This window comes from Dama dama, chromosome 3, assembly GCF_033118175.1.
Source record: "Dama dama isolate Ldn47 chromosome 3, ASM3311817v1, whole genome shotgun sequence".
NCBI lineage: Eukaryota > Metazoa > Chordata > Mammalia > Artiodactyla > Cervidae > Dama > Dama dama.
The window spans coordinates 35,710,501-35,716,875 of NC_083683.1; positions in this window are offsets into that span (position 1 = coordinate 35,710,501).

The following is a 6,375-nucleotide window of genomic DNA, read 5'->3' on the forward strand; positions in this document are numbered from 1 at the left end:
ACCTGGGTCTCCTGCATTGCAGGTGGATTCTTTACCATCTGAGCCATCAGGGAAGCCCATTTTAACCCACTGCTGGGTACTAATAACAGATTATGTGCATGCTAAGTCACTTCAGTTGTGTCCAACTCTTTGAGACCCCATGGATTATAGCCCACCAGGCTCCTCTGTCCATGGGATTCTCCAGGCAAGAATACTGGAGTGGGTTGCCATTTCCTTCTCCAGAGGATCTTCCTGACCCAGGGATCGAACCCACGTTTCTTATATCACCTGCATTGGCAGGCAGTTCTTTATAACTAGCACCATGTGGGAAGCCCCAAAAAACACTGATTAGTATCGGTTAATGATTTCTGAGTAATAAAGCACACCAAAAACCAATGGTTCAAAATAACAAATGAATTTATTCTCACTCATGCAAACCTAGCTTTTCTGGGGTTCAGTTCAGTTCAGTCACTCAGTCATGTCTGACTCTTAGCGACCCCATAACCGCAGTATGCCAGGCCTTCCTGTCCATCACCAACTCCCAGAGTTCACCCAAACCCATGTCCATCATGTCGGTGATGCCATCCAACCATCTCATCCTCTGTCATGCCCCTCTCCTGCCCTCAATCTTTCCCAGCATCACGGTCTTTTCAAATGAGTCAGCTCTTCGCATCAGGTGGCCAAAGTATTGGAGTTTCAGCTTCAACATCAGTCCCTCCAATGAACACCCAGGACTGATCTTTAGGACGGACTGGTTGGATCTCCTTGCAGTCCAAGAGTAGGCTGATACAAACTGGGCTTGGCTGAGCTGCTCAGTTGAAGTTGGCTCTGCTCTTTACAGCGCCCTTCCTCTTTTAATTAATGGGGTAATCAGAGCACGTCCTTCTCATGGTGATGGCAAAACCACAGTGTCTTTTAATGCCTTACGCTCAGAACCTACACTGCCATTTCAGTTCCATTCTATTGGCCAAGAAAATCACACGGCCAAGCCCAAAGTAAAAACATGTAAAAATATACTTTGCTAAGTAAGGGTGGTCAAGAATCTTCAGTTGCCTAAGACAAAGGGGGCTTCCCAGAATGAGGAAATTTTAGTGCTAGAACCAGGAAACTCCTGAGTAAACAAGGACCAGATGGTCACTCAATAGCTCTCTACTTCTTTAGTAGGATAACTTCAAAGTCACCCAGCAAACAGAGTGGTTATAGGGGCTGGGTGATGAATTAGGGCCAAGGATGCAATTTACCACACTCTTAATAAAGTTATCATCTTCTAGGAAAATAGGCAAATATCAGGTAGTCAAAATTATTTTTGGCAGTTTTGGTTTAAAGCTGACCAAACAAAATCAGATCCTCCCAAAGCCTCCATGGACAGAATATTTCCCAGAATAGTCTCAGAACTGAAAATGTCTTGGTAGTAATGGGTTATGGCATCAGATAGCTGATCAGTCTAGATTCTCAAAAAAAAAAATAAAATAAAAAGCTTAAGGTGGCTTTCAATCAAATTCTAACTTCATTTGACAGAGAATAAGACAAGTTTCTGTAAGATCAATGAGAATCGCTCTTATCTTTCCTTCCAGGGAGAGCACTCTGCATATAACAGACTCTTAGCAAGAACAGGTTGACTTTTAATCATGTGTTTGTGTGTGAATGGTAATATGTATTTAGTTCCCTCAGCTTCACTAATCCTTTCCCCCAACCCAGAATGTGTGGTTGCCCAGAGGTTAAATCCATAGAGCCACAAGGAGCCTGCTGTTTCCTATTCCCCACCACTTCCTTCTTCCTGTCTAGACTGTGTATTTCTCATCTGAAAACAGATCCTTGCTAGATAAGATCGGTGCATGGTTACAAATTACAATGAATGACTTCTCTCTGTTCATAACCATTTTCTTTATCTGAAACATGCCAGAGGGAGGCCTCTTAAAGCCCACAGGTGTTTGGATGTTCAAATATTTAAAAAAAAATTTTTTTAAGGAAAAGCAGGACTCTAGACATTCCTAACAAGAATGGGCTGTTAAAATGCCTCGGTTCATTTTTGTATGAATTTGAAGAATGAAACAAAGAAGTATTAATTTGTTAACTTAAACATAGTCAACTGAGACAGAGCTGACTGTCAAAAGCATTGGAGGATCAACATGTCAGGTTGTTTTGAAACTTCAGGGAAAATCAATTAAAATTTAAGTGACCTCTGAGGCAAGTATCTGGCCACTAACCTCTTTACAAATTACAATCTAGGTGCCAATACAAGTGGATTAAACTGCTTAGAGCACTTTTAATGATGAACTACTTCTAATGCTGCAGTTTAGATAGATTACCTTAAATTATAATCAATAATTTTAAAGGTACCCAATCTTGAACTTTATGACACTCTACCCAGAGTAAGTAAGTGGGCTCAACCGAAGAATGAAGGCCTTTTTAGCTGCCCACCCGCCCTCACAAATGGACACATTCCCCCCTCTTTGACATTCCACAGTTTATAGTTCTGAACAGACCACCTGCTCTAAAAGACCTGGAAGCAATTTAATCTAAAGATTTAAGAGGCTGTTAATCATGTGGGACTGATAGACACTGACAAGCCCTTTGCGTTGCCTGAGATTCCAGGACAGCTGAGCACCCAGGCCATTCCCAGCTTGCACATAATGAGGGCAAACTGGTCCCAGAGATGGGCTTCCTCCTAGACCTCCTTTTGATCTGTTGCCTCCCCACCCCAGCTATTTTCATTCTTGTTTTAACTTGATGAGGCAGGTGGTCAAGAAGTGCAACATCCCAGGAAGATGTAAAAAGGCGTGGGGTAAATAATAATCAGCGGTGTTGCTGCCTCCAATCTTTTCTTTAAATGACCTCACATGACATTAGGATTAGAAGGATAAACCAGGATACTGAGCTTATCAGTTAATCATGACCTTCTCATGAAGAAGGGCAGACCAACCAAGCATGCTGATGAATAAATATAAAAGAGATAAGACAAAGTGAGTGCAGGAGACCCAGTTTGATCCCTGAGTCCGGAAGATCCCCTGGAGAAGGGTGTGGCAACTCCAGCATTCTTGCCTGGAGAATTCCATGGACAGAGGAGCCTGGTGGGCCACAGTCCATTGGGTCTCAAAGAGCTGGACACGACTAAGCAACTAGCACAAGACAAAGTGATAAAGGTCCCTTAGTATTTCAAATCATCAAGAAAATGAAAAAAGTTGCAAGACAAATATCTACCTTGATTTAATAGCTGCTCAGGGGATAGGAAATAAGGAAGAATCTATTATGCCATAGAAAGGTTCTCCAGAGAACTGAGGCAATTTTTTTACTTAATATGAGCCATTGATTAATGACTTTGGGGAAAAAAAATGTTTAGGGAGTTAGAGACATAATTTTATTTGCTTCTGAGAGTAGAAAGTGCGGAAGAAGGGAGTAATTAGAATTGAAAGATCTGAGCCTGTGCAAAACAGAGGAAATTAAGTTAGGGAGTCTTATAGAAAGAGATGGAAGCTTGTAATATAAAGTCTTCATAGAGATGAGAATGATAACTAATAGTTTCTGGTGACTAACGATGTGCCAGGAACTTCCCATTCTAATTCTACTCTTTAGGGCAGGTGTTATCCCATATTCCATCAATTTTAAAATAAACACATACACAGGTAGACTGTGTGTATATTTAAATTTAATACATACATACATGGACTTCCCTGGTGGCTCAGTGGTAAAGAATCTGCCTGCCAATGCAGGAGAAGTAGGTTCAATCCATGAGTCAGGAAGATCCCCTGGAGAAGGAAATGGCAACCCACTCCAGTATTCTTCCCTGAAAAATCCCATAGACAGAGGAGCCTAGTGGGCTACAGTCCATAGGGTTGCAAAGAATCAGACACAACTTAGCAACTAAACAACAAAAATGCATATATTATATGATAATATTATCATATTACATGATAATATTATGATATATAATATCATATATATCATAATATCACATAGATAGACACACATATTTGTTGTTGTTCAGTCACTAAGTCATGTCCAACTTGTTTCACCCCCATGGACTGCAGCTCGACAGGCTCCTCTGTCCTCCACTGTTTGCTGGAGTTTGCTCAAATCGTTGTTCATTCAGTTGGTGATGCACACCCACAGATATAAGACATTTTAACACAAGATGTCACCTTACAATTACCAGAGACTAGAGGGCAGACATGATGTAATCCCATCATTGTCTGTGAATGTGTAAACTCAGAATACTGTCACTTCAGTTGACTTATGCACATCCTTGGCACTACATATGTTGGGTTGAATTGTTGCTTAAAAATCTTTTACTCTATGATCTGGTTTTAAACTGGCTCATAAACTGGTTTATGAGCAGAACCAGCATAAAAACTGATCAAGAAAGTGGATCAAATTTGGTATTAGCAAAGCAAGTATTCCTCACAGTAAAGACCCTGATTCCTGATTTTCTTACAAAGCAACAACCAAATGCTTTAAGGGGCCCTAAGAAATTAAGTCACTAACAAAGAGATGAAACTATGCTTTCTTTCATTACTGAGCTTTATGTGACATAATTGGCTGTTACATGCCAAGCAATGCAAATGAAGTCAGGGTAAATGACCAAATACCCAAAAAACTGCTTAAGGACATTTTCACACTTGGAAAGCCTGGTCTGTCTGATTCATGTGTGATTAGCAGTGTTGTTTTGTAATTTTCTTGCTAGTATACAAAATCATGGTGCATCTTATGTCTAAAGGCACTTCAATTCAATTAACTAGGATATTACTAATATCTTTTCTGCAGATAAGTATTCAGAGGCTCAGATAAGTTAAATTACTTGCCCCAAAGCCCACAGGGAATACGTTCTTAAAGTCGTCTTAAAATGAGGTCAGTCTGATTCCAGAACTTACACTCTTAAGCATCATGATAAATTACTTCCCAAATAAGAGAAAGTCCTTGAAAAAATAAGTCAGATAATGGCAATTCTCAATGAATATTCATCCCAGTAAAAAGTTGAGAAGTCTTTTTACAAAGGCCGGCTACACCTCAGGGCATCTTTGGTCTTCCCCACTCTGTCTCATCTACCACTCCCCCTCACTCACTCTGCTCCAGTTTCACTGGCTTCTTGCTTTGCCCTTATGCTTAAGTTGCTCCCACTTCAACTATGCTCCTACCTCAGGGCCTTTGCACTTGCTGTTCTCGTTATTTGGAATACTTCCCCATCACTGTGTGTAAAACAGAAGCTCTCTACCTCTTCTCAGACCCTCTCCACCCCCTTTAGCTTGCTTTATTTTCTCCATAGCGTATTGCTATAGGAAATATTAGACATTTGTTCATTTGCTTATTGCTTGCGACAATAAGAGCAAGCTTCAGAGCCCAGGAGCTTTGTTTTATACATTTCTGTATCTGTATGGAGAGTGGGTACTTGTGTGAAAAGAACAAATCTTCCTATGACAAGGTCAACACACTATCTTTCTTTTCTGTTTTGTCAGTTCAGAAAATTGCCATAAATTGGCATCTGTAGATTCTTATTACCCGTAAATCAGTAATTCTGTTTTTCATTCCTTTGTGGGGCTTAATAAGGCATTATACTTTTGCAGTACATATTTATTCTCTCTGTGTTGTTTCTGTTTTTGGCTCCACTGGGTCTTCGTTGCTGCTCATGGGGTCTCTCTGGTTGCAGTGAGACCGGCTTCTCATTGCCATGGCCTCTCTAGTCATGCAGAACAGGCTCGAGGGCACGCACGCTTCAGTAGTGCGGGCTCAGTAACTGTGACTTGTGGGCTCTACAGCACTGGCTTAGTAGTTGTGGGGCATGGACTTAGATGCCCCACGCATGTGGGATCTTCCCAGACCAAAGATCGAACCCATGTCCCCTGCATTGCAAGGCAGATTCCTATCCACTGAACCACCAGTAGAATGTTTGCAAATGCACATTCCAGAACCAGACCACCTGGATTTTAACATGGGCTCTACCACTTACCTATGTAATGTCATGAAAATTGCTCAACTCCTCTGAGCCTTAGTTTCCTCATCAGTAAAATGAAGACAATTTTACTATCGGGACTGACTGTAAAGGATTGACTTCTGAGGATTCGAAAAAGGATTAAATTAAGTAATACAGGTACATGGCCTGACTCATGCTGTCTTTTTTTTTTTTTTAACTGAAGGATAATTGCTTTACAGAATTTTGTGGTTTTCTGTCATACATCCAAGAATCAGCCATAGGTACACCCATGTCCCCTCCCTCCTGAACCTCCGTCCCATCTTTCTCCCCATCCCACCCTTCTAGATTGTCACAGCATCCCTATTTGAGTCCCCTGAGTCATACGGCAAATTCCCATTGCCTATGTGTTTTACATATGGTATTGTAAATTTCCATGTTACTCTCTCCAGACATTTCACCTTTCCCCTCCTCTCCTCCCCGCATGTCCATAG